The sequence below is a fragment of the Lactuca saligna genome, chromosome 5 (genome assembly GCF_052625555.1).
Source record: "Lactuca saligna cultivar CGN05327 chromosome 5, ASM5262555v1, whole genome shotgun sequence".
NCBI classification, from domain to species: Eukaryota; Viridiplantae; Streptophyta; class Magnoliopsida; order Asterales; family Asteraceae; genus Lactuca; species Lactuca saligna.
Genome location: NC_136421.1, coordinates 133,149,064 through 133,160,935, shown reverse-complemented (window position 1 = coordinate 133,160,935; position 11,872 = coordinate 133,149,064). Strand labels below are relative to the sequence as shown.

General features: G+C 37.0%; 1 long non-coding RNA gene across 1 annotated transcript; it reads right to left on the bottom strand.

Annotated features, from left to right (window-relative positions):
- Positions 1-270: 270 nt before the first annotated feature.
- On the bottom strand, positions 271-681 carry LOC145047638 (uncharacterized). The gene is made up of 3 exons (XR_013682302.1): positions 634-681; positions 489-539; positions 271-398 (listed from the first exon to the last, which is right to left on the bottom strand). It is a non-coding gene; the product is annotated as an uncharacterized LOC145047638 (long non-coding RNA).
- Positions 682-11,872: the final 11,191 nt, after the last annotated feature.

Genomic DNA, 11,872 nt, shown 5'->3' with positions numbered 1-11,872 from the left:
CCCACCAGTTTTGTATGAAGTGATAAAAAATGATGTGCCACTTGAAAAGTATGGCAAGTATGATATGACACTCACCGGCCTAATCATGATGATTCAGATGGCATTTACTTCTTAAGATAAAAAAGAAGAGAACAAGGACAAAAAAGTTGCAACTTTTTGTCTAAATATACACAACACACACTGCAATTGACAAAATATTTTAGGGAGCAAATGGTAATTTGGGATTCTCCATAAACACAAGTTTTTTATCATTCAACATAAAATGAGGTGTTTGATGTTGACAATGGAAGTTGTGTGCGTTTCTTTAGGGATACCCCCAATTGCATTCCAACTGAAACTAGGGTTTCAAATGATCTTGCACTATAAGCCAAAAGGTCCTCGTCTAAAGCTATCGAATCCTGAAAATTTTACTTTTTTTTTATAATATAATACACTCATAATACTTGATTATAATTTAAAACAAGTTATTATAAATTAGATGGTCTGACCTTTTCAAAGACACAAATGACTGTGCTTCCACCAAATGAGAAATACCCAAACTATATAAACATAAATAAACAGGAAGATGTATGAATCAAAAACCGAACAAGGGTAGAAACGGAAATTTACGTGTATAGTTAAATAAATTTGAACCTCGTCTCCTTTCTGGACATAGTCTCCCGTTTTTTTAGTGAATATTATACTACCCACCATTGTTGCTCCAATTGCCACAAATGCTACCTAAATTAACTTTTCTATTAAGTCATTTTTTTTATTCATTAAGTCAAGAAATAATCATAAAAGAGTGAGATGACAAACCTTTCCAAAATCGACAGTTGATATAATGGAAACTGCACGTTTGTTTTCTGTAAACACATTTCAATACTTGCTATTTGCAGCAATGGGATTCACCTACAAATAGTAAAAATCAAATATATATGAACCATAAATAAAATTTTAAAAAATAAATAAATAAATGGATCTATATATACCGTATATAAGCATCCAGGTATATCGACGATCTGCTCAATCTTTCCAGAAACTGGGAAATGGAAATGATGATACCGTATATAAGCATCCAGGTATATCGACAAGGTTTTACCTTCATTAAGTATCTCACTATCCATAGCCTCTTTCCATTTAGTAGACTCAGGGCCTGCCATGGCTTCTATGTAGCTGTTAGGTTCATCCAGACCTACTAGTGTCTCATCACTAATAAGTGTATCACCTTCCGTAGTAATATGGAAACCATAGTAATGCTCAGGTGCATTCCTAACTCTCGTGGAATGCCTCGGAGGTACAGACTCATCAATTGGCTTAACAGGAGTTTCCTCCTCAAGTTAAGGACTAGGGTTTGAAGTTCCTTCACCACTTGACTCTTGAAGTTCTTCAAGGTTAATTTGCCTCCCAATGTCTCCTTGGCTTATAAACTCTCTCTCTCTCTCTCTCTCTCAAGACTCCTCTTCTTGCTATAAAGACCACATTATCACTAGGTTTGTAGAAGAGGTAACCAAAGGATCTTTGTGGGTAGCCGATGAAAATACACATCTCGCTTTGGGGTTCTAGCTTATCATGAGACTCGCGCCTCACAAAAGCCTCGCGCCTCACAAAAGCCTCACAACCCCAAATCTTGATGTGGTATAGTTTGGGTACTTTACCAGTCCACATATCGTGAGGAGTTTTGGCAACTTTCTTTGTATGGACTAGATTAAGAATATGAGCAGCAGCAGTCTCTAAGGCATACCCCCAGAATGAGATTGGTAGCGAAGCTCGACTCATCATGGAACGAACCATATCCAACAAGGTTCGATTACGCCTCTCAGCCACACCATTCAACTGCGGTGTCCTGGTAGCTGTCAATTTTGAGACAATCCCACATTCCCTAAGTTAGTCGAGGAACTCTGAACTAAGATACTCACCACCTCGATCGGATCAAAGCATCTTAATGTTCCTGCCCAATTGATTCTCGACTTCCTGTTTAAATTCCTTAAACCTCTCGAAAGTCTCTGACTTATGCTTGCTTAAGTAGACATATCCATATCTACTGTAATCATTAGTAAAAGTCAAATAATAACGATTAGCATCCCTTGTGGCATGTTTGAATGGTCCACACACATCCGTGTGTACAAGGTCCAACAAACCTTCACCCCTCTCACAAGAACCTGTGAAAGGCAACTCTGTCATTTTCCAAGTAAGCATGATTCGTAACTATCATCTGACTTTAGGTCAAACGACTCCAAGACTCCATCCTTTTGGAGTTGGCCTATGCGTTTCTTGCTTATATGTCCAAGACGACAATGCCATAATGATGCTTTATCCATGTTATTATTATTACGAGAATCAATACACAAAACATTATTTCCTAAGTTATCAACCACAGATATAGTTTCATACACACCATCACAAGGTAATGCTTTAAAATAAAGAATATTATTAAAGAAAGCATTAATCGAACCAACTTCATTATCAAATGAAAAGGTAAAACCTTGTTTATACAATGCATGAAAGGAAATAATATTTCTTGCCATTTCTAGCGAATAACAACATTTATTCAAATCTAAATTAAACCCACTACTTAGCGATAAAGTATAAACTCCAATCTTGGTGATAGGTGAAGCTTTCCTGTTTCCCATGATCAAGTTTATTCTTCCTTGCTCCACATTCTCACTTCTTCTTAGTCCTTACAGATAAGAACAAATATGAATACCACAACCGGTATCAAGGACCCAAGAGTTAGAATGGGGTGAGTTATTAGATAAGATAGTGTAAATACCTGCATGGTTGGGTTTGACTTTCCCATCCTTCACATCTTGCTGGTACTTTAGGCAGTTCCGCTTCCAATGTGCCTTTTCATGGCAATAGAAGCATTCAGCCTCTTTTGGTCAGAAGAAGGAGTGATGAAACCTTTCTTGGTTCCACTTGAAGAAGATCCATCAAGGGTCCTAGACTTGGTACCCTTCGAAGAACTCTTTCTCTTCTTCCCTCGTGCTTTTCCGATTGCCAAGACAGGGGCGGATTTGATAGGAGTAGAAGTAGTAACAACCGCCTTACCCTTAAGACCACTTTCCGTGGTCTTTAAGAGTCCTTGAAGTTTGCTGAGAGTGACCTCTTCCTTGTTCATGTGGTATGTCATGCAGAATTGATTATAACATGAAGGTAAGGAGTGCAAAATGGTATCTATTGCTAGCTCCTCGGGGAAGTTCACATTAAGTTTCAGCAAGCTGTCCAAAAATCTTTGCATTTTCTGCATGTGGTCCATGATAGGTTCACCATCCTTCATTCGGGTTGTTATCATGGAGGAGATGATTTCATACCTCTCTTGTCTTGCACTTTGATAGTATCTTTCCATCAAATCTTGGTGCATTTCAAAAGGGTAGAAGTCCTCTTAGGACTTTTGGAGGTCGGCTGTCATAGTGACCATCATGATTCATGCCACCTTGGTGGCATCCCTTTCATGTGCCCTAAAGTCAGCAATCTCTTGAGGAGTAACAACTGTCTCATCAATCTCCTTAAGCTCCTTATCGAGGAAATATTCTTTGTCCTCGTAGCGGGTAATCATTTGGATGTTTCTGATCCATTCATTAAAGTTGGATCCATCAAAAGTGACTTTCCCACACAAGTTCATTAGAGAAAATGAGCCATTAGGATTAGAGCCGGAAGCAGCAGTGTTTGCAGACATCTGAAAAGAAGAAAAGTTTAGTTTAGAAATAGAGATAATCCTTAATAAAACACCTAAATGTAGTATTAAGGCTAGGACCCAATCACAATATATTATAATTAGAAGAGGTATGCCGTAATCTAAGTAATAACATATTTGAAAGGTAGGTGAATGACGATTCACCAATTTCCACCAAAGCCAAAATATTAAAATATTTAATTTGGTTCTTAGAAAATCCTAGATTCTTTTGAGATTCAATGAACTTTTCAAAGGCATGTTTCAATCTCGAGTGTGCCCTTCAAGTTTTGTGACTGGGATGCCGAGGATCACAAAACGAGGTATGAAGTAACCATGCAAATTACTTGGTACCCTTAATGTATTATCCCTCAATCGATGTGCCAGTTAACCACACACGCTCTATCGATACTATGATAAACATTAAGTAATCCTTTACGTACCTTGTTAAGTCCAAGTTAGTGTGCCGGTTAACCACACACGCTCCACTATCGACTTAGACAAAGTGTAAAGTGTAATTTCATGGATTAGCACCTTATTCACATTTTTCCTAAAGTAACTAAGATTAGGAATTTAATAAAACATTTAGTTACTTTATAATTATCATTATACTTTTAATGAGAATTTATAAGTCCATGTCCTACCCGTTCGGCTAACGACCCTCCACCAGTCAAGCAAGCGGTGGGTGAGAGTGGACACCCATTAAGTTGCCATTTTATAAGCAACAACCTTATACCCACCTTATAGACCGGCTTCGTGAATGAGGCGTACTAACGGTAAGACGACTTTGATCTTATACATATATATATATATATATATATATATATATATATATATATATATATATATGTTATTATTAACTTATAATATTATAAGTATAAGGGTTGAATTTTAACTTTTAAAATTCTAAGGGTTGGAACTAAAGTTTTAATCAAGACTTTACTTGTTCCAAAACTTGAGGGCAAGTTTTGTAAACTTTCAAAACTTTTCATTTCTTGAAACTTATGAGTTAATAGAGTATTAAAATGAAGACTCTTCATTTTTATAACTCATGTGTTATTTTAATGGCTTTTAACAAAGTGACTTTTGGTTTTCCATAACTTGAGAACAAGTTATGGACTCCATTAAAACACATTATGATCATGAATTAATCTACCACATGGGTTACAAATAATTCCTATGATCATCTAAACATCATAAGAACAGGAACATGAATATGACCACTTTCAAGAATAAAAAATTACACATAAAACTTGTAATTTTGATAATTGTCATTGTAAATGGATTAGCATAAACATTACACCATTTAAAACATATTTTCAAGTACTAAAACAATTTAGGGTAATGTTTCTAGTCCATTTCCAACAACTAAAATTGAAATTCTGAACACAGACGCCTCTACTCGTCGAGTGCAAGAACAGACTCTATGAGTAGCTTGCATTTGTTCATGGACTCGTCGAGTCCCCCCATGGAATCGGCAAGTTCATACGAGCAGAAAACAGAAAATTGATTTTTTTTTCAAGCAGTTTGCACATAAATCAACAAACAAGCGTAAGCTCTAATACCACTGATGGGTTTTGAGCATTCTAACACTTCCTAAGTGTACATGCAACCCTAATAACCTTGGATCTATGTTTGTCTAATAATCATGCAAAGTTGTTTTCCAAGGTTATGAACCTATCTAGCATACATGGGGTACAATTTTCTTTGTATAAAAGATAGAACTACATACCTTGATGTTGAAAGTGTTCCTTGAAACCTTGTGAGCCTAGCACCTCAAGTGTGATGCCTCAAATGCTTCACACAACACCAAATGCAAAGAATAAACTTGAGTGAATACTCTAACACTTGCAAAATCGGCCAAGCCCTCTTCTTTCTTAGTGTAACCGATTTTGGGGAGAGTTACATTGCTTATATAGTGTGTTGCATTAGGTAAACCCTAATGTTCCATGACTCTTCATTTCTTGATCCATGGGTTAACTCCATGGAGCATCCATGGAGCATCTCATGGGTAGAACCCAACTTGACAATCCATGGAGCCTCTTAGCCCACTATAAGATATGGAAGATTTACTTAATCTACCTATATATCTAATTAGTTATCTTTTGATCACTTAATTAATTCTTGATCAAAACTAATTAAATAATATTATTAATATATTAGAACTTATAATATATTAATAAATATAAGTGTTATTTCTCTCATTTAGTTTATTCAATTGCATGATGCCATGCAACCCAAATGGACTATGCCGGGTCGGGTCAAGTATTTACCAGAAATAGTTATGGACTTAGACACCTTATCCAGCAGTAATCTCCTAAGCTATACCTATTATAGTTTACTAGTAATGTTGTTTGAATGACTGAGTATGTTTGTACACCTTTGTTACCCAAAGGCACTGAACTAATGTAAGAACTTTTATATCTATACATATATACATAATATATAACTAAGATTCAAATGTCATTCGGACAAACAACCGATACCCTAAGTCCACAACCAAACAAGGAACAAGAAATAAAGTGAGTTATCAGTCCTAAGCCCTTTCAATCTTATTTATATAACTATATCTGTATAGACATGATTTTGACAATACATAAGTTTAAAAGATTTTTTTATAAAGAGTTTATCATATAAAAGAGTTTGATAAAATGTTTTGAAATAGTTGTTTGATAACACAATTTTGAAGTATAAGAAATCCATCTGTCTGATAGTTATTAATCACATGTGATTGATATAATAACTATAATGTTTCAACTTGTATCCCCCCCATAAAAGAATTTAAAATCATTTAAAATGTAAGTTAGGGGTATGAACTCACCTGTAGTGAGTGATACGAATGCAAGTTCGATATAGGATGCTAAGTGTCAAGTGAGCCTCGAGCATAAACGGATCCTATTAAGCATATAATGACACATATATGTATATAATTAGTGTACATACAACTAATCATGCAAGGAAACCACCTTAGGGACTAGGAAACACTTAGATTGAAGTGTTACAATCTCATATGATTGCATCAAAGGGGTTTACGACCACACTAAGGGGTTCACAACCATGGAATTTATGGCCATGGTGTTTACTCTCAATGAAGATCATGAGGAGGGTTTATGGTCCATGTAGTTTATGGAACATGGTGTTCTTCATAGGAGTTTACGGCCAAGGGAGATGCTCATGGTCGTAAACTCTTATTGTTCTTGAGGAATGATTGTTTTCAAGGGTGTATGATAAGAGCTTATAAAGAATGACTAGTATATGGAAGATTACTTACGTTTTTGAAGTTTGAAAGGGTGTTCACAGTCCAAGAACTAGTGGGTGTTCTTGGTGAAAGTTGATGCTCTTGAATATCTAACCCAAATGATGAATTTCATGGATGGAATCAAAGGGTATCACTAGATCAAGAAGGATAACAACTAATAAATGGAAGAAACACTTACATGTTGAAGATAAAGATGAAAAATCTTGAGTATTGTTGAGAGAGAATCAAGTTTCTTGAGTTGGAAGTGTGAAAAGTGGTGAAAAATGAAGGAATATCATATATAAGGGAGGAGTTCACGGCCAGCCAAGGGTTTACAGTGGTAAACCCTAGTTTATGGCCGTGAACTCCAATACATGGAGTTTTCCGGCTTATATGCTGTACACTGAACTGTAGAAGATACTTCCTAACACTCTATCCTTGAAGGTACTAGGCTTAGAAAACTCAAACAGACCCTTAACAAGGCTAAAAGATAGCAAAAACAAGTATGAATTTGATTGAATTGAATGTTGTACAAGATAGAAATTTCGGGTTGTCACACCACATGTGCTCCACCGATCTATGATAAACACGCGCTCCACCGACTTGGTAAGGTACAAAGTGTAATTTCATGGCTTAGCACCAAATTCACATTTTTCTAAAGTAACTAAGATTGGGAATTTAATAATTTAGTTACTTTATATTTATCATTATACTTTTAATGAAGGGAGAATTATATTCCTATCCTACCCGTTTGGATAACAACCCTCCACCAGTCAAGGAAGCGGTAGGTGAGAGTGGACACCCATTAAACTACCATTTTATAGGCAGTAACCTTATACCCCCCTTATAGACCGACTTCGTGAATGAGGCCTACTAGCGGTAAGATTGAATTTTACTCTGATACACATATATAAATATTAACTATTAATATTATAATAGTATAAGGGTTGAATTTTAAACTATTAAAATTCTAGGGTTTGGAACTAAATGTGTCTAAAGAAGATTCTACATTTACAAATTCCAAAACTTGAGGGCAAGATTTGAACAATTCAAAAGCTATTGGAATCAACAACATATGAGTATAATATAAGTTTTAAAGACTTTGATGAAGAGACTCTTGAACATCCATAACTCGAGGACAAGTTATAGAGTCCATAAAACTATTTATGAGAAAAGACTCTTCAGTTATGTAACGTATAACTTTAATGAAGATTTAACACAAAAACTTTTGGTTTTCCATGACTTGAGGACAAATTATGGAATCCATTAAAAATCATAAATATCATCAATTCAACTAACAAGCATGTCAAGAAAAACTATGATATAGATTAAACTCATATGAACATGACAATTCAAATCAAACAATTTTCATGTAATTAGCCTAACCATTGAACTAATACAAAACATGAAAATTTTGACAATTATCTTTTTAATTGGATTAGAATGATCATTACCACATCAAAAACAGGTTTATAGGTTCAAAAATAGCTTAGGGTAATGATTCTAGTCCAACTCTAGCCTTAAAACTCGAAGATATGTTGTCAGGGGCTCCAAGTCGTCGATTGCATGAACCAACTCCATGAGTTGGATGAAGTTTTGCATGGACTCAATGAGTCCACTATCCAGAACAGCAGAAAATCGATTTCTACAACATTTTCAAGCAATTAGCATCAAGTATAATTGAAAACAACCCTAGGCTCTAATACCACTGTTGGGTTTTGAGCATTCTAGCACTCCTATAGTGTACATGTAACTTTATGTGCTTTGTATATATGTTTTCTCTATTATACATGCATACATTCAAAATTCCAAAGCATCATCCTAACTAGCATATTATGAAGCAACTATACTACAAAAGTCTAGTTAGATGACATACCTTTTGATGGAGCTAGAAGTCTTGAACCTTTAAGAGCTTAGTCCCCCCAAGTGTTGCACCTCAAATTGTTCACACAACACCACCAACAATTGGAATAACTTAAGAGAAGGTTATTTGGTTCACCCTTTATGAAATTCGGCTACCCTCTTTTGTGTATGCCCTAGTCACCATTTCTTGAACCATGGGGTGCTTTATATAGTGTGGCTCATTAGGGTTACACCATGTAAACCCATGACTTTCCATTTCCTTCATGATCCATGGGTTTTAACCTCCATGGAGTATCCATGGGTTTAGCCCAACATGAAGGACAATGGATCACAAGCCCACATATATAAGAATGAATGATTTACATAATCAATCCCCATATATTTAATTAATATCTTTTGATCACAAAATTAATTCCAAATTAATTATTGATCAATACTAATTAAATAATACGATTTTATATTAATATATTAGAACTTAGAATATATTAATATAAATCATAAATAACCTTTTCTCATTTGTCTATCCAATTGTTCTGATGCCATGCAACCCAAATGGACCATGCTACTCTCGGGTCGAATACATACCAATAATAGTTATGAGATTACATCTAATCTAACATAGTGAACCCCCGAAATTTGGGACCCAAACTCTCCAATGAAGGATTAATAATCCATGACTATCATAATCAAAAGAGGACACTTGACCCACTATGCACTCACTCTTACGGTGCTCCTCTTTCATAGCCTCGACCCGAGCCTCTTGAATTCACTTCAAGAGTGGGGTAATCACAGTCATCCTTAAACAAATATCACTGATGGGAGTACCATCCGGCTTGCAGATAAGAGCATCGGCCACTACGTTGGCTTTCCCCGGGTGATAAAGGATCTCACAATCATAACCCTTTACCACATCCAGCCACATGCGTTGCCTCGTGTTAAGAGTTGGCTGATCCATCAAATATCTCCAACTATTATGGTCCATGTAAATGATACAACGAGCCCCATATACGTAGTGATGTTAAATATTGAGGGTGAATAGCACCGCCCCAACTCTAAGTTACGAGTGGGATAATTCGCCTCATGAGGTTTCAACTACCTCGGGGCATAAGTTATCATATGACCCATTTGCATCAAGACTACACCAAATCCCGAAATCGTCGCGTGACAGTACACCACGAAATCTTCCACGCCCTATGGTAGGGTCAAGATTGGAGCCTCACATAACTTCTACCTCAAAGTCTCATATGCCACTTGCTTCTCAGGTCCCCAACAAAAAGTAGCGGGCTTCTTCGTCAATCTGGTTAAATGAACTACAATCCTGGAGAAATTTTCAATAAACCTCCAATAATACCTCGCCAAACCAAGGAAACTCCAAATCTCAGATGGAGACCTCAGAACCTCCTACTGCATCATGGCCTCGATCTTGGTTGGATCGATCAATATACCCTTTTGGTTGACAAGGTGTCCCAAAAACTGCACCTTGTGCAACCAGAATCCGCACTTGGAGAACTTAACATATAGCCTCTCCCTCCTCAGAGTCTCCATAACCTTTTGTAGATGATCCTTATGCTGCTCCTTGGTCTTAGAATAGACCAATATATCATCAATGAACACAATGACCAACATGATCTAGCATCGTTCTGTAAACCCGGTTCATGAGATCCATGAATGCTGCTGGTGCATTGGTGAGCCCAATAGGCATCACCACGAACTTGTAATGACCATAACGAGTCCTGAAGGATGTCTTCTAAAAATCCTCATCTCGAACCCTCATCTGGTGATAACCCGAACATAAATCAATCTTGGAGAACCAAGACGTACCCTAAATCTGGTCAAACAAATAATAAATCGTTAGGAGAAAGTAATGATTCTTTACAGTTAGCTTGTTTAGCTCCTAATAATCAATACACATCCTGTGGAAGCTATCTTTCTTCTTCACGAATAGAATCGAAGCTCCTTAGGGTGAACTAATTGGTCTAATAAATCTATTTTCTAACAACTCCTACAGCTATGTAGAAAACTCCTACATCTCCTTTGGTGCTAATCGATAAGGTGCCTTGGCTATCGGAGCCGCTCCTGGAACCATATAAATACAAAACTCCACCTGCCTCTCCGGAGGCACTCTAGGAAATTCCTTTGGGAGATATCTGCATACTCTCGAACAACTGGAACATCATCAATCGTTATTTCCTCCTCCTCTCTGGTGTCCAATACATAAGCCACAAAACCATAACAACCCTGCTGCAAATATCTCCTAGCTCTCGCAACCGAACAAAGAGTCGATCCACGCTTAGCTCCCTCACAATTAACAACTATTTCTCCCCTAATTGGGGTTCAAACTCAAACTAAATGTGCATCCAGTCAATCATCTCCCCATTAGGGCTTAACCAGTCCATTCCCACAATCACCTTGCTCCCGTGCAAAGGAATAGGAACCAAATCAATCGGATAACGATCACTAAAAAGCTCCAGAACACAACCCCGATGAACCTTCGATACTCAGACTAGACGATCATCGATAATATATACCTTTACTAGACAATATAGCTCCCTAGGAGCGTCACTAAATCTCTTGCTAAGTGCAAGAGACACAAACGATCGGGTGGTGCCTGAATCAAACATAACTAAAGTTGGAACACTGTTCACTAGGATCGTCTATATATTACACCAATTATATAATAAGAATAAACATCAAAACAATAAATGAAATAGGGAGAAAATATGTACTTGTAACCACATCTGGTGCATCGCGAGCCTCCTTAATTGATAGCTGGAAAACTCGGCTCCTTATAACCGGTGCATCCACCATGCCCTGTTAGCCGCAGATTATCCTCAATGTCATCGGGGTGGGTGTTGCAACCGCTCCTTCAACTAAACTCGGGAAATTGGCCTTATTGTGTCCCTTTTGATTTCAATAGAAGCAAATCAGATCGGTACATGGATGGTGGGGAAATCCTTGCTAAAACGGCCGATTTTTTCGTACTTGTAGCAGTCGGACCCACCCATCCTAGAAACTCCGTCATGCCCCTTTTCGTACATGCCACAACAAACGTGACCCTGATGGCCTCTCGATCGCAAATCAAATACCTTGGTCTTCTTTCCCCATATCTTCGATACATA